Below are 27213 nucleotides of genomic sequence, written 5' to 3' on the forward strand. Positions count from 1 at the left end.
TTGATGTTATATTCTTTTATTTGTATATAATTATCTGTTACATTTCCAGAATCCTTTCGCACAACAAAAGAGCCAATGCTACTTAGCTTTTTTAGAGCTTCACCCTGAAATGAAGCTCCACAAAAACGATCCCACGCGACCCAAAAGGTTAGAAGAGCTGTGGATCAAGCTTGCTCAGCAGCTAAACGCTTTAAAAGGTCCATCACGTTCGCCTATCACATGGAAGGAGGTAAATCTTTACATATACACTTATATTTATATATAAATATTTCAATTGTAATAAATATCTTGTTTATTTTACAGTGTTTAAACCATTGAAAAACCAGATTCGGTCAAGAGTAAGAAAGGCAACTATTGGAGTAGAGGTATGATTAAATAAAATCTTTGCGTATAATATCTTTTAGAACGACATTATAATCAATATAGATCCGCAGAGTCCGTCAGTAAGCGAGATGCCATCACCCTCACGTTCTCGAAGGCAGACTTCACAAGAAATGTTTGCTGACATGATGGCTACGATGAAGAGGAGGAGCGAAGAAGAGATTTAGAGAGACATCGCAACAATGCTTCCAAAATGTTGCGGAGTCTTTAAACAATATAGCAAGTGCTATTTTTAAGCTGTCGGAAGCTGTTTAAAAAAAAAATTTAAAAAATATATGTTTAAGTTAACAAGATATTTTTAAGTTTTTCCTATTAATGTTTATCATGTACATGCATATAAAAGAATATGTTGAAGTTAAATTATTTTTAAGTTGTTCCTACTATGTTCATACATGTCAAAGAAGACTGAATAAATGAATTCATTAATTTTTTATGAAAATATAAATGAATAATTTATTAGTAAAGATAATAATAATAACATAGTGCATTTATTCCCGGTCCAATTATGGCAACATGGGTGCAGTCACCAATCACTCCTTTTATTCCAAATTTATTATGGAAACTAGAAATATTTTTATGTTTTAATATATTTGTTTAATTTAACTCATATATATATATATATACTTCACCCCATTTTAATTATGTTGTAGTGCTCTGTTGCATTTGGGAAGCTTATTTCCACATTTTTGTGTTCCAACACAAGTTTGCATATATGCCTTGACTCATGGTGATAAATGGCTATTTCCAATGCTGTATTGGTATGAGCCATTTGAAAAAAAATATAACACTGAAACGAACTAGAAATAGTACACCAAAGTTTAGTAAAAAATTTTAATTTCAAAGCATGAACACTCACCCGAATCTCAAAAGGAATAGCAGGCTTTCGGAAATGATTATCATGAGGTTTCAAATCCTGCATAAGGTCCCAACATAACGATTTCGGAAAACGAAAACATTTTCTAAATATTTCTTCCTCCAATAAAACTGGATCCTCACTATTCCTTAAGTGCGCCAAATTCTTCCTGTTTGCATTTCTAATTGAAAGAAATTAATATTATATTGTTATATTCATTGCTATTAAACAATACTTACTTTTCTTCATTTTCATAAGTTTGTAAAATTGACAAAAAAGCTGCGAATTCTTCGTCAATTGCTTGTTTTCTCTTTTCTTAATACGTTTGAGACCTGCTTATTACCAGCTGACAAAATTTGAGTCAATGTTTTGAGACTAGAGACTGTATTGTGAATAGTAACTAGTCTCAAATTGAGACTTTACCTCAAAATGTCTCAAATAGACTAGAGACTGCTTACAGAATCCCGCTATAAGTTTAAACATAGCTGATTGTCAATAACTATTAATTTTGGTACTCCGAAAAAAAATATAATGTCTCATAGGGGTCTTCTGACGTCTCCTACTGCTCTGCTTTTTTAGAATGCGTATTTTGTAAATTCATTTAAAGCTGTCATAACTATTTTTCCTTCTGTTAAAAATATATCGTTATGTGTCCTGGATATGTTGGTAATGGAGTTTCTGTAATTTTCGGTTGATTGGAATGTCTCTCGTATTTATTTTCTTTACAAATGGTACAGTTGGCTATTATTCGTTTTATTTTATTTAACATACCTGGAAAATATTTTGTTTCGAGAATGTGTGTTTTATTTTCAGTTGCATTCCTATGTTCTCTTAGATGTTATTTTGACGACGTTATCCTGTTCTTGTGCGTTACTAATAATGTATCTTCAACTAATTTTTGGGTATATCGGCTTTTAATGTTACGATTATCCTTTCTTCTGTATGAATTCCATTTATAACAGATGGGTCTATGAACAGTTGGAAAAACTATTTTAAATTGATATGAAGATATTTCGTGAAGCTAGAAAAAATTTGGAACTTCTGAATAAGGGATTATATTATGACTTCAGCTTTCATCGCTATGAATCGTAAGTGTGAGTGAATTTATTTGTATCGGTATTCTTGAAAGGGCGTCTGCAACTACATTTGTTTTACCAGGTTGTTGTAAGTTAGTTCGTAGTTATATTCTTCTAAAATGGCTTTCCATCGCTTCACTATACCATTGGCTTCTTATGGCTTAGGGCATAGGTAAGATGTTGATGATCGGTGATAATTTTTTTTGACCATATTTTAAAAAGCATTTCTTTCTCGTTGGTAGCATAGTGCTCTTCGGCTTTGTTAAAGTTCTCGAAAAGAAAGTGATTGGTCTAACATCTTCCGATAGGACGGCACCTAATGCAAAATCTGAGACGTCGGTCGTTAGTTCAAAATCTTTCTCGAAATTTGGATACCCTAAGTTTTTGGATACTAAAGTGTATTTTATTTTATTGAATGCTTCTAATCCCTCGTTGTCCAATACTGCTTCTATTTTCTGCGAGTTTCGTTTGGAAATATAACCGGCTTCTCCTCTTAGTAGTGCTGTTAATAGTTTAGCTATTTTCGCATAATCCTGCATAAATCGTCGGTAGTAGCCTGATATACGAATGAAGGATCTTAATTCTTCAAGAGTTTGTGGGACTGGAAATTTAGCTACCGCTTCAACTTTTTCGGGATGGTTTTTATCCTATTTGGGCTGATTACGTATCCTAAAAATTCTACTACTTCCTTTGCAAATGTACAATTGTCTAGTTAGATTTTCATGTTTGCATTTTATTGCCGTAGACACCGCCTAAGTGATTATAGCCGAGTTAATAACAGCGCGCCAGTCGTTTCTCCTTTTTGCTACGTGGCGCCAATTGGATATTCCAAGCGAAGCCAGGTCCTTCTCCACTTGGTCCTTCCAACGGAGTGGAGGTCTTCCTATTCCTCTGCTTCCCCCGGCGGGTACTGCGTCGACCACTTTCAGAGGAGGAGTGTTTTCGTCCATTCGGACAACATGACCTAGCCAGCGTAGCCGCTGTCTTTTTATTCGCCGATCTATGTCAATGTCGTCGTATATGTCATACAGCTCATTGTTCCATCGAACGCGATATTCCCCGTGGTTAAGGCGCAACAGACCTTAAATCTTTCGCAGAACTTTTCTCTTGAAAACTCGCAACGTCGACTCATCAGTTGTTGTCATCGTCCAAGCCTCTGCACCACATAGCAGGACTGGAATTATAAGTGACTTGTTGCATTTTTTTTTTTTCGTCGAGAGAGGACTTTACTTCTCAAATGCCTACTCAGTCCGAAGTAGCACCTGTTGGCAAGAGTTATCCTGCGTTGGATTTCCAGGCTGACATTGTTGGTGGTGTTTACTTCTTCCAAGATAGACGAAAGTATCTACAGCTTCGTAGTTATGACTGCCAACAGTGACGTGAGAGCCAAGTCGCGAGTGCGACGACTGTTTGTGTGATGATAGGAGATATTTCGTGTTGCCCTCTTTCACTGGTAAACCCATTCGCTTTGCTTCCTTGTCCAGTCTGGAGAAAGCAGAACTAACGGCGCGGGTGATGAGGCCGATGATATCAATATCATCGGCATACGCCAGGAGTTGTTCACTCTTATAAAAGATGGTACCTTCTCTATTTAGTTCTGCAGCTCGAAATATTTTCTCCAGAAGCAGATGGTGTGTGTCGATTCTCCTTTCACGGGTCTTTTCCAAGGTTTGGCGCATGGTGAATATCTGGTCGGTTGTTGATTTGCCTGGTCTAAAGCCACACTGATAAGGTCCAATCAGTTTGTTGACGGTGGGCTTTAATCTTTCACACAATGCGCTCGAGAGAACCTTATACGCGATGTTGAGGAGGCTAATCCCACGGTAGTTGGCGCAGATTGTGGGGTCTCCATTTTTGTGGATTGGGCAGAGCACACTTAAATTCCAATCGTTGAACATTCTTTCGTCAGACCATATTTTACAAAGAAGCTGATCCATGCTCCTTATCAGTTCTTCTCCGCCGAGCTTGAATAGCTCGTCCGGCAATCCATTGGCCCCTGCCACTTTGTTGTTTTTCAGGCGGGTAATTGCTATTCGAACTTCTTCATGGTCGGGCAAGGGAACGTCTGCTCCATCGTCACCAATTGGGGACGTCCTTGTGTTTGTTGATGTGCGCTTTTTGCTGCGCAGAGGCGGGTGTGAATCCTGGCTGCAACAAGATAGTGGTCCGAGTCGATGTTAGGACCTCGGAACGTACGCACATATAGAATAATATATTAGAGACGTGTCTTCCGTTTATCACAACATGATCGATCTGGTTGTTGGCTTTTCGATCCGGAGACAGCCAGGTAGCTTGATGTATTTTCTTGTGCTGGAATCTAGTACCACAGATAACCATATTTCGGGCTCCGGCGAAGTTGATCAGTCTCAACCCATTTGGGGATGTTTCGTCTTGGAGGCTGAATTTACCGACCGTAGTGCCAAAGATACCTTATATGCGCACCCTGGCGTTAAAGTCGCCAATCACGATTTTGACATTGTGTCTGGGGCAGCTCTCATTGGTGCGCTCCAAGTGCTCATAGAAAGCATCTTTGGTCACATCCTTCTTCTCTTCCGTCGGTGAGAAGGTGGGCGCAAATCAGTGATATGTTGAAGAACCTCGCTTTGATGCGAATTGTCGCTAGACGTTCATTCACCGGAGTGAATAATAGTACTCGGCGGCGGAGTCGCTCTCCCACCACGAATCCCACACCAAACTTGCTCTCCTTTTTAATGGCCACTGTAGTAAATGCCACAAGGACCTACTTACTCCTTGTCCCGTCCATCGCTTTTCTGGGACGGCGGTGATGTCAGCCTCTATTTTCACGAGAAAATCAACCAGCTGGGTAGCGGCACCTTCCCAATTAAAGGACCGAACATTCCAGGTGCATGCCCTCAATTCGTAGTCCTTATTTCGTTTGCCATTATCGCCATCAAAAAGGGGGTCTCTCATCCGAGACTGATTGTTATTTTTCAATTGGTGTTTTTTTACGTGACGGGTCCCAGCGCACAACCTTGAGGAGTTGATGTTTCGCCTTCTCACTTCAAACGGATGTTCTTAGGCTACCCAGAGGATACTTTGTCAAAGGCCGGAAGTCGTAAGCTCCTGGAGCCATATGTAAAAGAATCGTTTCTGGCCACTTCCAAGTGAATGGCGATCAGAGAACTTTCCTCACTTACGTGAACTTCTACACATGACTCCATCCTCAAAAACAACTAGCTCGGGGAATTCCCCAAATTATTTCCTATTTGCCCACACTCCAACCAGATTTAACACTCCTGATATTGAATTGGCGTATATTCAAGTGCGTATTCAATGGGGACGTTGAAAAAAGGTATCGGCAAATAGTCGTATATAAGACGACCAAGATTTTCAGCGAATTATGTTCCGAAGATCCCCCACCAGTCCACTACGCGACTTAAAATTAAAAACAGTTACCTTTGGCGTTAACTGTGCATCATATCTAGCCATTCGAACACTCCACGAATTGGCAGAAAACACAAAGTCAGAATTTTCTCTGGCAACTGAAGTGTAAAAACATTCAAACGTATGTACACGATATTCTGTCTGGAAGTCACACTCTTCCACACGCACACGAATCTTTATCACAAGTAATAAAAGATAATCAAATCCGCAGAGTTTTCATTTAAAAAAAATTACAGCATCACCCAGATGTACTCAAAAATATACCAAACGAAAATTTTTGGACACTATTTTCCTTATATTCGAAAAGGAAAGTACAACAAAAACTCTGGACATCCAATAGAATGCGCGGTTGAGACCATATCCGCATTATCTGCCATAACAAAAATACATATTCTATCCTCGGTGACAAAACTTTTCGACTCCGCAGGATGGCTTTCGCCAATTATGATACAAGCAAAAATCTTAATACAAAAAATGGAACCGACTGGAACGAACAAGTGAAACCTCTTCGATTAGAAAAATGATCCCAGGTCGTAAACATTCTGAATGACATTTCTCAGATACGAATTCCACAATGGGTAAACTATTTCTCCAAACACATGGTTGAATTACACGGCGTCTGTGACGAACCTGATGCATACCCCCTCATGCATGGAAGACGTACAATTCTAATCAAACGTCACAAATACTTGACCTCGAGGGATCAGCCACTTGGCGACACGTAGTAGGGTCCAAGCCACTACATTTTGGCACCACCATTCTCTGGTGGAATAATAGATTCTTCTGATTCTTGGCCCCAATAGCTCATGAGTAACATAATCGCCCCAGAAGATCGTAAAATCGCCACTTTTCACACATAACTGGATGATGCCGACAACTTTGAACGATTTTCATCGTTTCCCCGAGCCCTTTAGAGTAGAGTTGCTTACATCTTCAAATTTATAGAGCAACTAAAAACCAAAGTCAAGGGATCACCAAATTTCCCATGCAATACAGTGAAGCACCTGGAGTTAAAAAAGGCAAAGGTCGTACTAATCCATATGCCTACTTATTCCTGAATTACATTCACATATTAATGCTACACGCCGAACATCGCCCCATGCAACATGTGGTGCTCCAAGAGTATTATATTCCCTGTCTTCAGCCCCAAATCAACAACAGGTATCGATTTTGCTGGGCTCTTTCAGGTAAAGGCGTCCGTGCTAAAGTATCCCACTCTCATGAAAGGCTATGTTTTTTTTGTTTTTTGTTTTTTTTTTTTGCAATATTTTATTTATTGAATCTGCTGTTTGTTTTAAAAGCTTAAAAATAAGTTATAAGCTAGACAAGCTCAAGCAAGTGATAGAGCTGTTTTAGTGATACGTTGCTCCTTAGTTCGCGGGCATATCTCTCCTTTTAAGGCGTGTTTGATCGCCGAAATGTACAAAAAGAATTAGCCAAAGGGTTTGAGTGATTTCAGAGTTTAGATATACATATATTTAATTCTGCTGTCTTCTACTTCTTTCTTTACCCCACAGTTGAATGCTATACATCCAAATCGGCTTTATGACCGCAATATATAAAAGAACTTTGTTTTTAAGGCTAAGTTTGGAGTTTTTATTTAATAGCCAATTTAAATTTGCAGTTCATGCAAGTTATTTTACTAGATATATGTTTTCTCCACGTAAGTCTTCTCTCTAGGTGAATACCAAGATAAGCAACTTCATTCGCTTGGTTTACCAAAATATTGTTCATTTTTACTGCCGAACACATTTTTGATCTTAGCGAAAACGTAACATGCTTACACTTTTGTTCATTTACATTTATACGCCAGTTGGCAAGCCATTCTTCGATAGACCTTAAGTGTTCGGCTTATATTCTTGATGCTATTATGTGGCATTTGTTACGGCTCACTAAAGCTGTGTCGTCCGCAAAAGTTGATGTTAATACATTATTAGCTGTACTCTCTGTACTCAAATGATTTCCTTATTTCGTTAGTAATTCTATTTACTTGCTCTATCGTGCTATGTTTTTCACAAAACCCGAATTGGTGCGTTGGTATTATATTATTTTCGTGGAGGAAAGGAGTCATCTTTGATAGTAACTATTTTTCATATCTTTTAGAAAGGCAGACTGACTGGTATGTATGAAGACGGCTGTGTAAAGTCTTTCCCGGGTTTATCTATCAAGGTAATCTGCGAATTTTTCCATGAATTAGGATAGTATCCGAGATTAAGAATTGCAGTGAAGAGAAAAGAGAGCACTTCTACAGCAATATTCGGTAACTCAATTAGCATTTTTGGGGTAATATTATCATGTCCTGATATAGGCATGTTGGAGTCAGTTGGTGGCTTCATGGACTTTTGGGCTTTCCAAAGGGAATTTTGCTTTCTTGAATTTGGACACAGCTTCTTTATATACATTTCAGTGTTGAATTCTTCCTCACGTTTAAGCGCTTTTTTAATTAACATACAGCTGATTTTAATTGAAGCTGAGTGGTAATGTGATTTCCTCCACAGTTGCTGCATTTTTTATTTAAATCCTCTTTTTTAAGAGTACATTTTGAAGTAGGATGTAGATCACCACACACCACACAGACACTGCGTAGAGTGCAATAAGCTTTCGTGTGTCCATACTCTTGACAGTTTGTACATTGTACTGGACCATTTCTCTTATGCGGTTCCTCAACGGTGATTCTGCGATGGAGCAGATATTTTAAATTGTAAATCGGGTGTAATTAATTTATCTTTAGTTGGTAAGAATTTGACCTCAATTCTATTTGGAACATTGCTTAAAATGCTTCTTTGACTTCACTAGAGCCTACAGCGGACTTTATACCCTTAATTACAACAACTAGACCCTTAGAGCTGTTCAGTTGTTACGAATAATAATTCTTGTTTTTATTTGACAAAAATGTAACGATTTCCATAAAACTTTTTTCAGTGTAGGACTGAATTTTTGTTTCATCTATATTGCCTTTTTTCAAAGGCACTATATGAAAATTGTTAGTACCTACAATTTCACTTAATTTCGCAACAAGAGTATTACTGCTACGCTCGCGCAAATATATTGGAGGTGGTTTGGCATTAATGACTGTGGTGGTACCCTTTGCATCGTCGTCTAAACCATTGCTTAGTATGGCAAATATGTTGCCATTTAGGATTACTGGCTTTCTACCATTTAGCGGGCCTGGTTGAAATTTTTTGGATTTGACCGCTGATTTAACTGGACTTAATTTGCTTTTCATTTAAAGAATGCCTACGGCTTTGCTAGTGAGGCTGAGCAGCACTAATTTTTGTTTGTTTGATTATTTTTCTTTTTGTTTTTATTATTTGTTTCGTGCATAATTTGTTTATGTTTCATAATAACAATTTTTGTGTACTTTTTGCTATTTCTTTGTTTTTTATGTAATCAATTTTTTGTTTTTTTAATTTTTGCTTATTTGCTTTTTCTAAACACAGAATTCATGGAGCGAATTGAAAACACGTTCGTACACTTTGAACACTATGCTTGCTGAATGGCTATGTGGCCGTCTTTGTATGTTTCACGACAGAGGCAGTACTCCTTAAGCTATGTAGTAGTCTGACGACGGAGGCTTTTCTCGCGGCATTTGCTCGCTTCGTCGCTCGACGTGGCTTCCTATCAAAAATCATGAGCGATAATCGCAAAACATTTATTGGAGCTCAACGAGCCACAGAAAAACAGTTTGTGGATTTCCTTAAACAAATGTCATCTGACATCATACAAAAGTTCGCCCCAAGATATCAATTAGCAATTTATACCCCCAAGCGCACCTCATATAGGCGGTTCATGGGAATCAGCTGTAAAAAGCTTCAAATTTCATTTCAAACGGGTAGCTGGAGATTACAAATTCAATTATGAAGAGCTCACGACGTTATTTAATCGAATTGGAGCCATTCTCAATTCACGGCCACTCACAGAACTCTCGCAAGATTCCTCAGATTTCACCGTATATTCTTAAAGGAGCACCCATTCTGTGCTGTGCTTTCTACCAAGCACCAATGTTCGCGAAACCGCAAACAACAAATCGATATTACTGCGATACAATAAAATAATCAAAAGAATGAAAAGGGACCGACAGACAAAGCACAGCTCTCTTCTGATTCCGATCGTTATCGTACACGGACGCGTAGTACAATCTTCCTCCGGATCCTTGATATCCCAACTTATTTTGCGTTTTAAATACCGAGTTCTGCTATATGGTGCATATGCACCATGAAAGATTGAAACGACTTGTGCGCTGTTGTTAACTTGGCTATAATTGAAGAGATTTTTATAATTTGTTGAAGAGATTTCAAAATGGAGTATGAGTTCGAGCCTTCATTCAAACAATTCATCAATATTTTATACTAATTATTTTGGCATCTCTGCGGAGATGTATTGACACCAAATTCAACTTGGCCGATTTGATTCGGTTGTTCATTCAAGGAAGAATTAAGCCAAAACCAGAAATAGAACAAATAATTTTGAACGAGAATAAATTATAAATTTTAATTTTTTTAACTTGCTTTTGTAAATTTTTTTCTACAACTTTCTTTAGGTTTTGTTCAAATTCTTCAACAAAATTTAAATTCTATTAACATAGTTTTATATAAGTCGAATTTAAGCATATGCAACCCTTCTACAATATTAATAAATTTATATTTACAAATAAAATTAAAAATTTCCTTGTTCATTTAAATTGGTTTAATTGTGAATGCATATCACATTTATAAATTGTCAAATTTTACCTTCTCAATAAAAAGAATCCCAAAAAATATAACGTACTTTTAAAATACAGCTATTGAACTTTTTTTCTGTAGCTGAGCCCTCTGGTTCTCCAGGCTTAAAAAACTCTCTTGCTTTTCAAGAAATGGAAAATTCCGCATATATGCAGATTGTGGCGCTCACATCGGTTGGGAGGGAGAGAATCGTCGTTGGGTTACTATTATTTGTCACCGATAATATTTTTTTAAAGGCAAAAGCTTCAAATTAACTGCTGTTGGAAGCATTGAATGTTTTTTACGAAAATACGGCGGCATTATAGCTCGCCAAAAACTCATACCTACATGCATATGTAAATCAAGCAAGTATAACAAAATATTCTTGTAACTTAGGATGTTAGCTTGACGCTCAGCTTTTGATCCTGCATAAAGGTCTGACTTTTCAATTCTAAACACTTTAATAAACTATTATCACTACCGGATTCTCGAAACCATACGAAAACGAACTTGTCAACCCAAGGAAAGATATTAGGTATCTCAATGATAAAGTTGAGCAAAAAATACACAAAAGTTTAAAACTTATTGTCGTATGCAATTTCCGGCTGCAATTTAATAAACTACTTATTATTACAGTACTATTTAAATGAGCTCAAAGATTTCTATCTAAATATCTAAAATCCGTTAATGATTTTTAAATTTTTCTCTCTAAAGATACTACTTTTAACGAAAATTCTCTCACTTGAAATTTAAACATCTAATTTCCTACACGTTTTTTTCTAACATAACCCTCAGATATGCGTTCCTACAACAATATTTTCTTTACGAAGGATGTTAAAATTAAATTAATTTGACATCCATTATCTAAGTGAAAATCGCCAAGGATGTATTTTCCAAAACGTCCAGTTCTTATGACTGTGCGACTTCTGCTATTAATATTAAATTCTTAAATTCAGGGTTTCGACCATTTCTGATGAAAATTACAAAGCCAATAGTCGAATTAGCATCTTCAAAATCAATATTAGAACTGGATGTAGGTGACAGCATTTTTCTTTTTTAAATTATAATTAAGGGCTCTCGAGTAAAAAGTAAGAAGTTATAAACTTGAATAATGAGTAATCAAGCATTAGGTTGTTTGAATTTGAAATATTGATACGTATTATTAGAACCTTTATAAAAAAATCCAGTTACTGAACACAATGTAGAGTTTCAATTTAACAGGTACTTATGGGTATTCTGGGCTAGAAATTTTGATAAAATCGAAATTTTTTTTATATTTTCAAAGTTTAACTATTCAAGAATATGTGTACAAGAGGATTTTTCAAAATTCAAATTATTTTCGGAGATATAGGCATTTTTCTGACCCGGCATCCAAAGTGGTTCGGCCGGAACTAATCGAACAAAAGACTTTACGCGAAACTTTAAACGCGTTTTTCTCAAAACTGTGTTTTTCGGAACGATACCCACGATTTCTCAGGTTCAGTCAGAAAAAGTGATCCAAAAAAACTTTTTTTTCAGGCAGTCGCCATTTTGTGAAATCAATTTTTTCCCACATTTCCGTAGTTCCGGCCATAGCGACATTATTCTAGATTAATAATCATTTTTTTTTTTTGGGTTTCAGATAACTAGGAGGGTTCAAATCATGGGTATGGTCACGTGGAAATTTTTAGAGACCCCCCACTTCGTCAGCTCATAATTTTTGAAATTTTTTAATCTTTTCAGTTTTTAATTTTTTTCTGGACTCTTCTAAAATTAACAAATAACTAATAAAAAAATGGATGGTAAAAATATTAATTGCCTTTTTTACGACACTTTAAAAATTATCTGAAATTCATGCTTCTAGACCAGAATACCCTCTTAATATCAGAAGTGAGATTGTAAAATTTTCAAAAGTGTAGCGCTTCGCTGTGTAGCGTTTGAGTTTTAATGCCTTTAAACAGGATGATGTCTCTTGACAGTAGGTATTAAACCCGCAATTGAATTTGCCTCCGCGGTCTTTACGAATGCGCATGTGACAAGCAATGTGTACTACTTTTTTTCTAGAAAAAATGTTTCATCATATAATTAATTTTTAGCATTTTTCTCAAGAACTTGGGTAAAACCTTCCTCCGTATATATGTACTTATAGTTCGCCTGTTGTTGGCGATGGCTGCCAGTAGGGATGGTAAACTCGATTCGGATTCTACTCTAGAATCGAGTTTTCTCGTAAAATAATCGATTTTCCGGAATCGATTTTCAGTAGTCGAAATCGATTAAGAATCGATTCTTGACATTCGAAAAATCGATTATTTTACGAGAAAATTCGATTCTCGAGTAGAATCCGAATCGAGTTTACCATCCCAACTGGCAGCAATCGCGTGCACATATCCGCAGAATAACCACAACAAAAAAAATGATTTTTTTTCCATGTAATTTATATGGAAAACAGAAAATTTGAAAGAGGCACCTCTTAATATTAATATTAAGAGCTCATCTTTTGAGTGACTTTTTTTTTACACATTTCGAAAGTTTTGAGCCTGTTTCTCAGTTAAAAAAAAAAGGTTTCCTCAAAATGGCACACCCTAATATACATATACATATGTATGTCTAAAAAATTATTACAATGTTATCATTCTTCAGCTTTTCGCTTTCTATACCATATAATAAGTTGGACAACAGAAAGTTTGATAGCTGTTGCTTGCCTCCCCTACCGTCCCAGTTACACAAAGTCAGGAATTCGTCAGTGTACAGATGCCGCAACATGTCGGAACTGCCTTTCATCCCTAAAACAAACTGTTTCTGTAATTTGAAAATATTATGCAAACTAAATATTGTTTATTGAAGAAATTGTATAAGTTAAACACGTTGGTTTGTTCAGAAAAATTATTTTCTTTATTGCGATGTTATTCGCTTCGAATCAACTTTCTGATTAATTTTTCCATCTATGTCAACTAAGCCAAAGCCCTAGCCCGAGCATGAATTCAACTGACTATCGTGTGAAGTTGTTGGTAGATTTAATATGTAGCAATGCGGGTGTAGCAATAAACGATGTAGGTACCGTAGCGCTTAAAGCGTTGATATGCGTTTTGGTTATCTAACAAGCGGTAGTGAGCTGTTGCTATGTGCTCTTGCTGATTATCTTGATGATCATAAGAAGGTCATTTCAATGATAATGTTGATATGCAATTTTATGATAGCGTTCTTGTTGCAAATATTCCAGCATAGAAAACCCAGCAGATAATGTGGGTAGTGTTAGCGGCTTTGTTCGTTGAACATTTGTGATTATTCTGACTGCTATGTTAACTATCCCCCTGCTAAATCTCGAAACATCCTCGATTCGTGGAAGTATAGTATTCCGCAATTTGATGAGGATGTTGTGTTAAAAATTTGGGCTTTTTGCATAGTGGCTTGGCTTAAGTTTCACAGTTGATTTGTTTTAGTTACAAATAATTACAATTAACAACTTAAAGAATATGAATATTTCACAAAACGAAAAAAACGGACTAAGCTACATCATATGAGATCTATAGAATTTTTAATATTAACATTTTTCTAAACTAACGTGATGATTTAAAAAATTAACAAGTGGTTTATTTAGAGACGTTTTGGTTGTTTAAATGTCGTTTTCTTTTGCTTTCGATTTGGTTATTGTATTTCTGGCTTATTGTCAAAAAAAGAAAAAAATATGGAAAATTTGATAAAATAAACCATAATCTTTTATGGACTTTCTTGCCATTAATCAGAACTGTCGTACCAAGGTCTTTTTCGATTATTTTTTCAACAAATACCTTATAAAATTTATTTCCAAGCCTTTTATTCCTTCTTATGAAAATCTTCTCTCCAGGATTGTAAGTTCTGGCAGCTCGCCCTCGATTGTTTCTTTGCAATGTTTTTTCTTGAGCTTCAGATAACTTTTTCCTTATAACCTCTAGCTTTTCTGTCGCACAATTGTGAAATATGTATATCAGTTGGCCTGGCGTTGATGACGGAATGGTAGCTACAATTATATGTACATATGTGTTACTGAAATTACTAATTCAATTGTATCGTCTATCTTTTGCTGCTCTTTGATGCATCGTGCGATTTCCAACAAGGTGGAATGGAACCTTTCTACCTGACCGTTGCTTTCGCTGTGTAATGTGGGAATAAAGAATTGGTCTATTGAAAAGGTGTCTCTTAGTAAAACTTTAATTGCACTTGATTGAAAAGCTTTTTCGTTGTCAGAAACAATGACTTTGGGGTTATTGAAGACCAATAAAACTTCTAATATGGCGTGTTTAATATCGAACGTGGCTCTTGAAACAATAGGTTTTACTATGGCAAATTTAGAAAATTTATCTATGCACGTTAAAAACAAATGCTTGCCGCTTATAAAAATATCCATATAAAGAATTTCACCTGGTACGTTTGGAATTGGTGTTTTACCTATTCCAGGGTCGGGAGGTTTCCTCTGGTATTTGTTCTCTAAACATATCAGCAATATCAGATTTCAATAATTTTTTTATATCCGGAAAGTAATACTCACGAGAAATCTGGCGAAAATTCTCATGTAAGCCACGATGAGCACGATTGTGCTCCGTTGTTATCAATTCTATTTGATCATCTTTGTTGGTTATATCAATTAGGAGAAGTTCGGTGTGAATAAATTCAATACCAGGAAAAGCCGATATTATTACATTTTGAATTTTTGTTAATAATAATTTTTAAACATTGGACAAGGCTTTCAAGAGTATCAAAAGTGATTGTGGGACGAATTAGTTTTTGAAAAAATATTTTAGTAGTTTTGCTAAAAGAATTAGACTTCGAGATCATTAACTGATTTCTGAATTGGTTAATAGGGCATTTTACAGATTTAATCGTATTACTTAACGATTCTTCGCTATGGACAGTTTCACTTGATGCCACTTCGCTCAAATTGTGGGAAAACTGCCTAGAAAGTGCATCTGCGACTTTGTTGTTTTTTCCAGGTTTGAAATGAAAACTGGGCGCAAACTCCTCTATGAACGCTCGCCATCTTTTCATTTTTGCGTTTGGATTTTTCTCGGACATAGCGAATATCAAGGGCTGATGGTCAGTAAATATTTTTGTAACTTTCGTTCCATATAAATAATGCCGAAGCTTTTTTAATGACCATACAATCGCAAGTAGTTCACGTTCGTTAGTGGCGTAATTTTGTTCGGTAGCAGAGAGCGTTCGCGATATCATAGTAACTGGTCGACCTTTTTGCGACAAAACTGCACCTAAGGCTGTAGAAGAGGCATCTGTGGTAAGCTCGAATGGTAGGTTATAATCGGGGTACTGAAGTAAAACGTCCTCTGAGGCTAGTATCTATTTTATTCGTTCGGAGGCTTCGAGCGCTTCAGGGCTAAAATCTATTTTCACATTTTTTGAATTGCGTGCACCCACTTGTCCGTTTTCTCCGCGAAGATAAAAAGTCAAAGGCTTAACGATGGCGGCATAATCTTTAATAAAACGCCTGTAATACCCTGATAGGCCAAGGAATGAACGTAACGCTCGAGGAGTTTGGGGTTGCTCGTAATTAATAATGTCACGAACCTTATCCGGACAAGTTTTAATGCCTGTGTTAGAAACGAGTAAGCCAAGAACTCCACTTGGGTTTTAAAAAATTTCGATTTTTCGGACGAGACTCTCATTCCTGCGCTTTCAAGCTTTTGAAGTATATGGTCAATGTGCTTTAAATGGGACTCCTCATCTGAAGAGTAAATGATAATATCATCGACATAAACATGACAATATTTCCCAATAAATTCTCGTAAAACATCATCGATGGCCCTTTGAAAGATACTGGGCGCGTTTCTTAACCCGAAAGGTAATCTACAGAACTCATATTTTCCATTGTTGATACTAAATGCTGTTTTCTGTCTATCTTCCTCACACATAATAATTTGATGAAACCCTGACTTAAGGTCTAATGTTGTAAAAAATTTCGAGCTTCCAAAATTGGCCAAGATTACTGATGTATCAGGGATGGGATATCGATCTGGGATTGTTTTCTCATTGAGTTTACGAAAATCGATCACCATTCGTAATTTTGGCTTCCCATCTTCATCAAATCCTTTCTTAGACACGACGTGGACAGGTGAATTGTAAGGCGAAAAAGATGGTATTATTATTCTTTCGCTAAGAAGCGTTTTTATTTCATTATTTATAAACGGAGCTACGGAAATAGGATACGGATAACTCTTGCTGTAAATTGGTTCATCCGTATTTGTGCGAATTCTGCCCTTAACGGTCGTGTTGTACGGCAAGGCTCTATTAGGATCAGCAAATGCATTTATGTTTTTATTTATCAACTGTCGAAATTGAGACTGCAATTTTAGTGGAACTGAATGCTCTTCTATTGTAATTAAATTGACCTGTTCGCATGTAAGATAATGTAATTTTTCTTTACCATTACGGTAAAATAAATATCCTTGAACGGTATCAATTTTTGCATCAATTTGTCTTAAAAAATCGTATCCTGTGATACCGTCGAACGTGCTTAAGCTTGAAAGCAGAAAGAACGTGGAGGTATTGTCTAGAACATTAATTAAGCACTTTTTATTAATCAAATTTTTACCATTTATGGATTTCAAATTAAAGGGTTTTTCCAAGGGTTTTATTCCTGAAACTTTTAGAAATGAAAGATGCTTTACATAATTTTTTGACGTGCCTGTGTCTACTAAAATACGAAGCTCCTGACCGTTTGGACACTTTTTTGTTATAAACGGTAGGAGCGATTTCAGTTTAAAAAGTTAACTTCATATTCTGCAAAACCATCATCACTATAGCTACAATTGTAGTTTTGAGGGCTTTCGCAATAATAATCAATATCCTGACTTGGGGTTTCTTCTTCAGTCGGGAACGTTTTTAAGTCTTCCGACATAGTATAATTTACTTTTTGATGTTTTTGAAATGGCGAACGATCGGAATTATATTGTTCACGACTCCTCTTATATGCAATTGGCAAATTCGGATTTGAATACTGCGGCTTAGGTGTGTAATCAGGTGTAGAATGAACTGTATTTTTAATATGCTGACGCGGTTGAAGAGGCGTACTTGGAATACTTTTACGCTGTCTGTAATAACTTGTATTGTTATCAATTTCATTGGAGTTGGTCTACCGGAAGGATTTGCGCTAAAGCGAGTACTTGCATGTGGTCGATTATTGTGGTCTATTTGTTTATATTGAGGTAATATCGGCCTATTAGATTTATATGTATTTCCTACAGCAAAAGCTTCTGCAAAATCGGGTCGGCTACGTTTCGTTTCGAGCTCTTGAGCAACTGCAAGAGCAGTTGGAAGGTCTTTTGGTTTGGCGGAGAAAACAATGTCTCTAGCGCGCTCATTTAGTGCAGCAACAATATCTTTATTTCCGCTATAGGTCATGATTTGTTTATTTATTATTAGGCATAGCTTTTTATCTACTTTATTGTAGTACTCAGTAATAGAGGTATTATATTGTCTAAGTATGCTTAATTCATTTTCAAGATCATAAAGCGGAGTTTTATCTGCGTATTCTTGATCTAACCTAGATATAATTGCCTTGAAGTTAAGCTCTGTGTTAAAAGATGCAAGTGTGGCGTTTGCAGAACCTATAATTTTATTTCGGAAGATTCCCATTGCAATGTAATATTTTTCCGAACCCTCCATATAAAAATTTATAGCGAATTCTGCTGCACTTCGCCAGGCAGGATAAGAAACAGAATCCCCACTAAATTCAGGGAGAGACTTTATTAAGTCTAAACTTGACCACCAATGGATTAATAGAAACGGGTAAATGATTTTCTACGCCACGCGGTTGTAACTGATTTATTGCCAAGGTTAAGAGGCTTAATTGTTGCCTTGTACTTTCGTTGGCCTTATTAACGATTTCTAACACTTGTTCTTTATTAAGAAACATTTATACTGCCTATAATTTATTAAAAGGCTTGAGAGCAAATTTGATAGGGAGTGATACCAGTTATCGAAATTATTTAATAAAATTATTTTTTACTAAATATAACTGCTTCCGCGAACACACTATTTTTATACACTTAACTAGTTCTGATAACAAAAATAGTCGTCGTTATGACAAATAAACTTCGTTTTATCTAAGACTTCTGTAATTTGCACGATATCGACACGTGTCTTTTTCAAGGTTATTTCAACACTTCACTTTTTTAAACGCTTTAAAAAGCGAAATTTTGTTAATAAAATATTAAATATTACAACAGGCCTTTACTTAAATGGAAAGGCGAAGTCACTCATAAATTACGATTATGAAATATTTGAAAAAAAAATTGTATTTTATTTAAAGATGTTTCAATGAGCCCTTTACTTTATTGAACTTTTTTTTAATCGAAAGCTATGAAACTGCAGAACATTTAGAAAACTTTTTATTTTAATTACAATCCCTTAACAGGGAACTTTGAATTTGTTACCAATTAAAATTCTTTTAAATAATGTCCACTTTGACAAAGTTTTTAAATTACCACTTACACTTTTTTTATTTAATTTATTCGCTTCGAATCAACTTTCTGATTGATTTTCGATTTCTTCGCCAGTCAGTCGGCATACTGATTGGTGAACTTTGCGAATTAGCATCTTACATTCGCGGACGGTTTTTTGTTGGGCCATTTCTTCGCTTTTTTGAATTATCTGAAAAGAGAACAAGTTCAGTTAGAGAATACTTAAATAATGCCTAAACAACAATATCTAAACAATACGTTTTTTTGTATTGATGAATACTTATAGAACAATAAAAACTTTTATGGACATAAACTTACATTTTCTTTCAAAAAGCTGTCCATCTTCCTTTCCATATTATCAACTCTTCAAAACAATTCTTGTAGTTGGGTGGAAATAGTTTTTAACATGTTAAAAACATCTGAAAAAGATGTAAACATAATAAAGTAAAAATTTTTAATAAATGCAATTAAACAATATATTGGATTACCATTTCCATCCACAGGCAAATTGTTCCTTGTTGCTTTGAAAAGCTTGCCTCTGAATTGTAGCAACCAGAAATGTTGAATTTCTTCCGTTTAATTGTCAATTGTTCTACAATACAAATGCGTAAAAATAAATTGAAAACTGAAATGACAATTTTACATGTACCTTTTACGGGAGTCGAAGTCGTTGTTGGGCATTCCTCCAAATAGGTTTCATCAAAAAGCGCTGGTGAATCCATCTGATTAAGAAATAAAATTATTTTTTTTAAATAACTTAACATATTTAATAAAATACCGTCGGGACAATGCAATAATTCCAGTGAAAAATACACTTAGGTTGAAAGCCTTTTTTCCTGGCTCATATATGCACTAAATGTATTTTTCTTCATATTGAATTATTATTTTCTCTACTCAACCTTTTACAAATATTATAGACACAAAAAGTTCACAATTTTAACGAAACACAATTCGAATAGATTTAAATATTTATGCACAAGCACAAATCTGCACAATTCTCAATATCGACGCGTTTGTAACCGAATTTTTTTTTTCTTCGAATTCAATTTGTCACAACGAACAAGCAAACGTCAAATTCACGGTATCATGCTGTACGCTTTCACATCCATCGTTTTCAATAAGCGGTGACAGCTAAAAAATTTGTTTGTCTTCTTTTGTTTTATTTTTGCTTAACATCTGTTGAGTGAAGAGCTTATAATATAAAACAAACAAAAGACACAATAGATTGACTTCTTACTCATTTCAAAGATTTGTGAGGGAGTGTTAGTGACAAGTAAAAATTGTGTAAAAGTATTGGAGTTTCGGTCACGCAAGTTTTGCTGGGATGTGTCCGCTGTAATTTTGTCCATCCCTTTTGTTGATGAGGTTGGTGTGTAGGTGTGGTGAGATGATGTTGTGTTGTGTGGCGATGTACGAGTAAGATGTCATCGGATGTGGTGTATTGTACAGTGTTTCCTTAGGGTGCGCCAGTTTTTCCCGGATAGAGTGGGCGAAAGCTTAGCTCATTTAAACATCCTGGGCCCCCTAGGCGAATAACCTTCATAAAATGTTTCTATGTCACATTCGGGCACTTCCAGATGGATGCCTGAACTTGCCTTTTAACCAAGAATGATAGAATACAAGATTACGACGACCGCCATTACGAGACGTCATAGTTCCGTGTTGAGAAGAACAAGAGTGAAAAACTGTCAAATGGCTTGCAAATTGTAAACAGAAAAGTAAACACTTTTGTAAATTCGCAAAATATTATTAATTCTTTCGATTTTAATGAAAAGTTTTAGTGAAGCGATTGAATATTGTTGAGTGAAAAGATTTGAATCATTTCTAAAGAAATATATCGGCCTATTGATAATAAAATTGTCTATTAAGTTGTGATTCAAAAGGAGAAGACGTTTCTTGTGTTGTATATAAGTATATAAATATATTATAAGTTCAGATGTATCAGATGTATGAAATTATGATAAAAGAATTGTGAAATTATTAATTTAGTATTAAATATATCATTTCTTTTGCAAAATAACACCCATTTTTTGGCAACTTTTAAATCGGCCGGAAAACTGAAAAAACTCGTTTTCGATCCTTTAATTGCATAATAATTATTACAACAAGCCACTGCACATTTCATTTTAAAAAATTAATATATTTATGCTTAGAAATTTAAATAAATACAACAGTACACTTACACTGGTTTTCTTCATTTGAACAATTTCCACACATGCTACTCTATTTATTGTGGTTGTGCCTAAAACTAATTATATACATATTTTCTCGCAACAATATTCTAAACATTCCACTGAAATTTTTCCTGCAAAGACGAATGAATTAATATTATTTTGTGAATTTCAAAAAGTGTTTACTTTTCTGTTTACAATTTGTATGCATTTCTATGCTTGTTCTTCTCAACGCAAAACTGTTACGTCACGAAATTGTTGAACAATGTACTTGTTTTTGTAAGAATTGTCAAGAGCTAAACCGAAAAAAACTAACTGTAAACTAGTGTCGTAATCTTGTATTCTATCATTCTTGCTTTTAACTGTCTTCGTGTGGCAGCTCTACTCTCGGATGTATAGTAGGTGCAATTGATTTTATTAGCTTTAAATGATCGGAGACCAAAGCTTTTGTTTCTTCATATTCGTCTAAGCAGTTTTCGTAAATATCGTTAGCCGATGATTTAAAATTTTGTGATAGATCTGAATTGTCAGAATCTACTATGGCGTAATGAGCCGCTGGGAGGCGAGTCCAAAATTTTGTAAGATTTTGACTTTTTATTTCTAATAACGATTCCGAGTTTTCGTGAATCGGTGAAAAGGCAAATCTACTGCAGTATCTTGTTAAACTGTCACTTTCTGAAATAAATTTAATAGCCTGTTTTGAGCGTGTAGCTCCTGCAGGTGTATTTTGGTTTTTTTTCGATATTAACCATTTTGGTTTTATTTTAATTTTTTATCTGCAAAAATAATTAAATTTTTTTCTCTCTGTGTAACTGATTTAAATAAGGCAATAGGGTATTGCTAGAAACCGAATACTCTTTTAGGTAAATAGAGTTTTGAATGTTAGTTTTATTGATAACGTTTATTTTTTATTTACATGGGATAGAATTAATTTAATTTTTTCCTTGTTTAATCAATTTATATTTCTTATGTCCGAATGATGTGTAATAAGGTACACCCTAATACGTGTACTTGTAGGTATACGGGTATGTAGCAAGAATGATAGAAACAAGATTGCGCAATGACGAGTTCAAATTTTATTCGTTCTGCGCATCTACATCACGGTTGACCAACGTACAATCAGCTGATTTTCAGTTGTTTGTTTTTCTTTGCAATAAGAAGCAATTTTGTATTGCAGGCATACAAAAACATGAATATCATCAAAAGTTAACATCAATATAAGTGAATATTTTATAGTGAACATTTACCTACATATTCATTTAATTGTGTTTTCATTGTATTATTTAATTTTGTCTCTTTGCTGTGTTTGTTTCAACCATATACATTTATGCAAATAAAAAGATTGAATATTTTGTGACCAAGTATCAATTTATTGTCTTATTCAATTTTCTTTTTTTGCTACACATATGTTCGATTAAGTTTTTATTTAAGGAACGAATCCTAACATACATTCTTGCTCTGAAACACAATTCTTTTACTTTCGAGCTACAATTTACAAAATTACTTAAATCTAAGTGTTTCTGGACGTAATTTGTACATACATATATGCAAATCTGTACCATTTACATCGTCAAATACTGCTTGCAAGGCTCTCATATGCTCCATCAACATATCTGTTGGTTTTGAGAGTCCTCCTTCAGAAAGGTGATCCATCCAAGTATAAGACGAACAATTTTCTAAATTGGCCCAAATTTCGGGGTTGTCTTTACCGAGTTTGTGGCAGATGTACCCTGCCAAATTCTCAAGTCCGTCGTTGTTCAGAATCTCCAAGTCATCATTTTTTTCAATTGGGTCAGTGGAATTTAGATCAACTGACACACGTTGAAAAATATTACCTGCAAAAATATAATAAACATACATACATGCGTATATATAAATGGAATAAATTGTATATATTGTTATTATAATTAGGATAATAAACAGTGCAAAAACTTAGTTTGTATGTTAGAACATATTTGCATTTGTTAACATCAATATATTTTTATAAAAGAATGTTTTCTGTAGTTTTAGGTTTATAATACTACTAGCTGACCCCGCAGTCGCTGTCCTGCGTGAAATTATGTATGTGATTAGAAATAAAAAAGTTGAATTTATCATTTCACTTTTTTTCAATGTATCGCAGCTTGATAAACAACATTTTTTGGTTTCTGTTCCGGTGTATAGAAAAGATGGTTTTCCAACTCGTGAGCAGGCCACGTATATCTGGCCGAGTGAAAAACATAGCATTTCCAAATGTATACCATACACTATGCGACTATCCTTGTGTCTCAAATGCAATTTTCACTGGAAACTGAATACGTTTGAACTGAAATGGCAAACCGTTAGAACTCAGAGGAATTCGTAGAATCAAGCATTCTGTCCCTTTGTTTTCGATAGCTGCGTCACAATCAGTCAGGTTCCATTATACAGTTTCGGCGCCTGAAGATTGTGGAACATAATAACGACAGATCCAACTTTGAGATGCAAATGATGCGGTGGTATACCTGGATGTAAAATGTCTTCGGCAATGTCATTTTTGTTCGTATTCCATAATTGACGCTAATTTGATGGCTGATCATCGCGAAAAGTGTGCGAACTTCATTCCAGTGATTATCATGTTCCAGCAATTGTAATTGTAATTGTATGTATAATATCAAGATATTTCCGAATAGAGCAAGTTCTCGCAAACGGTTCACTGACGAAAGTTGAGAAAAAAATACTCGTAAATGTTAATTTGGTTGCTGGGGGTGTTTTTTCTGTCTGTACTGTATTCTCTGTGTTGAAATAGACTATTTGGTCCTTCTCCAAATTAACTGCGAGACGCACAACAGTCGGAAAACGTTCATGAATCGCAAAAGTAAATATCATACAAAGCGCTTTATCGTTCACGTATCGACCGTATCCTTCAAGATCAGTATACCGCCATGTTGCTTCCTTTGGTGACGTATTTACACACCTATTTTATCGATTATACCAAACTGCAATACACAACATTTGTCATGACTTTTGAATGTGAATTAGACAACAGTGGCGAATATGGTACGATCCATAGGTTGTCGACTTGGATGTGTTGTTAACTTCGATATTCACGCCTCTAAATTGAATGCTAAATGTTCTGCCATTGTCATCTGGTGAGCGACGCTGATACATTAGATATCCATCATTTCTAGTTTGTGTTTCCGAAAGAAAAACACCTGGATAGTGTTTCGTACATTTATTGTCAGACATACAAACCGAAGTCGTGTTGTGATGTCCGTAAGGTACATGAACCATATTGGTTTCGTATAATTCTGCTTTTATCTCGGGATCAGGAATTTCCGCAGAAATGATTTCATCAATTTGATTTGGTGTAACCACCATCCAAAGAAGAATATGTGCGTGCGGCAAATCTCTCTTTTGCCACTCAACAGAGTACATCCAGCATCTAACAGCACCACAAATACTTTGCTTTAGGATAAAGTTTACAAAACATCGCAACTGTTGTTTGAAAAGTTGTCCTCTGACATCGTGACGAACGCTTGCTGATTGCCCGCGATCCATAATTTCATTCGTATGTCATCTCATCCTGGGAATACTCGGTCATGTGCCATGGGCTGTCAATATATGTACATACTTATGTTGATGCCAAAACGAACGCGACCTCTTCGTGTCATCGTAACAAATTTCAATCTGTAATTGAGCACTTTGTGTGAAACACACATAACGTTTTCACGGAATAAACTTTAATTATTTTTTTTTTGAATAACCGGAGTAAAAAAAAAACAAACGACAAATTTGACAATTGAAAAACAAAAGGAAAAAAGTTGAAAAAAAAATTTTTGTATGAAAAAAAATTATTTTTATGGAATTGTCCAACTTTCCGACTTTTCCTCACGAAAAGCATACGGGTTTTTTATTTCTAAACTTTCCTCGATCCACAGCGAACAACCTCTGAAAATTTCATCAAGATTGGTTCAGCTGTTCTCGAGCATTAGCGTTACTAACAGCATTCATTCGTTTGTATGGGAAAAAGAAAAGGGCTCTTTTTAGGGGTTTTCCGGCAATTATTCGAATTTTTCGCCATAAAAACCATCTTTGAGCCTCAACGAACATTTAAAAAAAAGAATTGGCAAAATTGGTCCAGGCGTTTTTGAGTTATGCGCCAGCATTTAAAATCATGTTCGTTTTTATTTCCTTTTTAAAATCGTATTTGAAAATTTTCCAGAATTTTCTTAAGTATTCTCCTTGTTTGGGCGGAGACCTGTCCGAATTGGTGGTAATCACAAATCGGTCCAGGCGTTCTCCAGTTATAAGCGTAGTAACTAACGTCACTTTCTTTTATATATGTACTTATATAGATGAACATTTTAGTTAATATTTTAAATATTACTAACAATTTTGAAAAGTCGATGGCATTCCTCCCAATTTTCGTTATCTAGCAGACCTAAACTAGCGGCTCGAGTTATTGCTTGAGCAATTGTGTGGGAGAACAATTTTGTGGCTAGTTTAACCTTTTACCTTTCTGCTCGTATTACAGACAAATGCTTCTGAGAAATTTTGTGCGTGATGGACAGGTCGTTGGAGGTAAGCGAGAGCAGCTTCAGAATAATGTCTTTTCTAACAATTTTTCCATTGATAGTAAAGCCCTTATCCAAAAAATGATTTCTCTGTAGTTTTATTAAATGGGGGACATCAGCAAAAACCACAATCCTGTCTCCGTCGTGTAAAAACCTGCAACAGAAAAAAGTACACAATTTAAAGTATATCATAAATTAAATAATTGTTTATTGAATGTACCAAGGTTATTCCACATTAATTTCAATACCATTATATGATGCTCTATTTGATCCACCCAAATCGCTTACAATGGCAACAATATAGTAACCGCACTTTTTAACGCCTGACAAAATGCTAAACAGTACTTCCTTCGTCATTTTGCCGTCATATTCGAAGAATACAGGCTGTTTCCATTTACTTATCAAACCTAAAAGAACAAAGTACATTAGAAAAAATTGACTTCAAGTAAATTAATGAGTTTAATTACCTCTTATCATTGCAACCTGAACGTAGTTAACAGGACGCAATGTCGAATCAGTGAATCTTTCGTAACAGTAACTCTTTCTGATCTTCATTTCATCAAAACTGAGTACAAAATTTTTTTGCGCTTGTGTTAGCTCAGTTGCTGCCTTCAACAGTTTCATCACCGGCTCTATGACACCTGGAGCTACGTCAATTTTCTTTGACCACCACTGCAGAGTGCGCACACCTGGAAGAGGAAAGTTGTTTCTCCGTAAAAGTTTGTACGCTTTCGGGCTAGTTGAATATAGCGTGATCGACTTAGCTATGTCTTCTTCTTTCCAATTCCGCCGTTTATTTCCACACCTTAATTTTTTTTTCAATCTATGTAAGTGTAATGAACTTTAATATATTTTGCAATATACTTTTAAAATTTGGGAACTTACCTGGCCGTTGTTGAAAATGCAGCTAAGCTTTTGCTCCAAATTATTTCTGTGGAATTCCGAGGTTCTAATGGAAATTATAAGGCGTTTAATTTCTGCTGACTGCTCGTTTTTGCACTTCTTCAAAGTTCTAACAACACTATTCAGTCTTTGTCTAAAAAGAATAAGAAATACACTTACTTATGTAAGAAAAAGATACTTCATCAATATCAATTAGGACTAACATTTCTGTTTCCAAATGCAGTATTTTCTCGTCTGTCTCATCGATGACCTCCTCTCCTGCAGTTTGAGGTGCCTCTCCAACCTCGTCTTCTTGAATTACTTCTTGAAGTACTTACATTGTTGTTAACATTTCTTTTTTAGAACGAGACTCCATTCTTTCCTGCCGTTAATTAGCCCCTACAGGAGCAGTGGTTAACGTGGGAATAGCGCTAGGTTGTTTGTAAGTCGTAAAACTAAAAGAGTCAGATATAGGGTTATATATACCAAAGTGATCAGGGTGACGAGTAGAGTTGAAATCCGTCCGTCCGTCCGTGCAAGCTGTAACTTGAGTAAAAATTGAGATATCATGATGAAACTTGGTGCACGTAATCCTTGGCTATAAGAAGGTTAAGTTCGAAGATGGGCAAAATCGGCCCACTGCCACGCCCACAAAATGGCGAAAGCCGAAAACATATAAAGTGTCATAACTAAGCCATAAATAAAGATATTAAAGTGAAATTTGGCACAAAGGATCGCATTAGGGAGGCGCATATTTGGACGCAATTTTTTTGTAAAAGTG

General features: G+C 35.5%; 3 long non-coding RNA genes across 3 annotated transcripts; all 3 read right to left on the reverse strand.

Annotated features, from left to right (window-relative positions):
- Positions 1-771: 771 nt before the first annotated feature.
- On the reverse strand, positions 772-3350 carry LOC126765493 (uncharacterized). Its single transcript, XR_007668461.1, has 3 exons — positions 1238-3350; positions 1011-1178; positions 772-943 (listed from the first exon to the last, which is right to left on the reverse strand). It is a non-coding gene; the product is annotated as an uncharacterized LOC126765493 (long non-coding RNA).
- A 15496-nt stretch (positions 3351-18846) lies between these two features.
- LOC126765473 (uncharacterized) lies at positions 18847-19372 on the reverse strand. The gene is made up of 3 exons (XR_007668442.1): positions 19333-19372; positions 19163-19221; positions 18847-19020 (listed from the first exon to the last, which is right to left on the reverse strand). It is a non-coding gene; the product is annotated as an uncharacterized LOC126765473 (long non-coding RNA).
- A 2990-nt stretch (positions 19373-22362) lies between these two features.
- On the reverse strand, positions 22363-27190 carry LOC126765412 (uncharacterized). The gene is made up of 6 exons (XR_007668357.1): positions 26657-27190; positions 26436-26586; positions 26018-26373; positions 25771-25957; positions 25492-25704; positions 22363-22850 (listed from the first exon to the last, which is right to left on the reverse strand). It is a non-coding gene; the product is annotated as an uncharacterized LOC126765412 (long non-coding RNA).
- Positions 27191-27213: the final 23 nt, after the last annotated feature.

Source organism: Bactrocera neohumeralis, unplaced genomic scaffold, assembly GCF_024586455.1.
Source record: "Bactrocera neohumeralis isolate Rockhampton unplaced genomic scaffold, APGP_CSIRO_Bneo_wtdbg2-racon-allhic-juicebox.fasta_v2 cluster10, whole genome shotgun sequence".
Classification (NCBI taxonomy): domain Eukaryota; kingdom Metazoa; phylum Arthropoda; class Insecta; order Diptera; family Tephritidae; genus Bactrocera; species Bactrocera neohumeralis.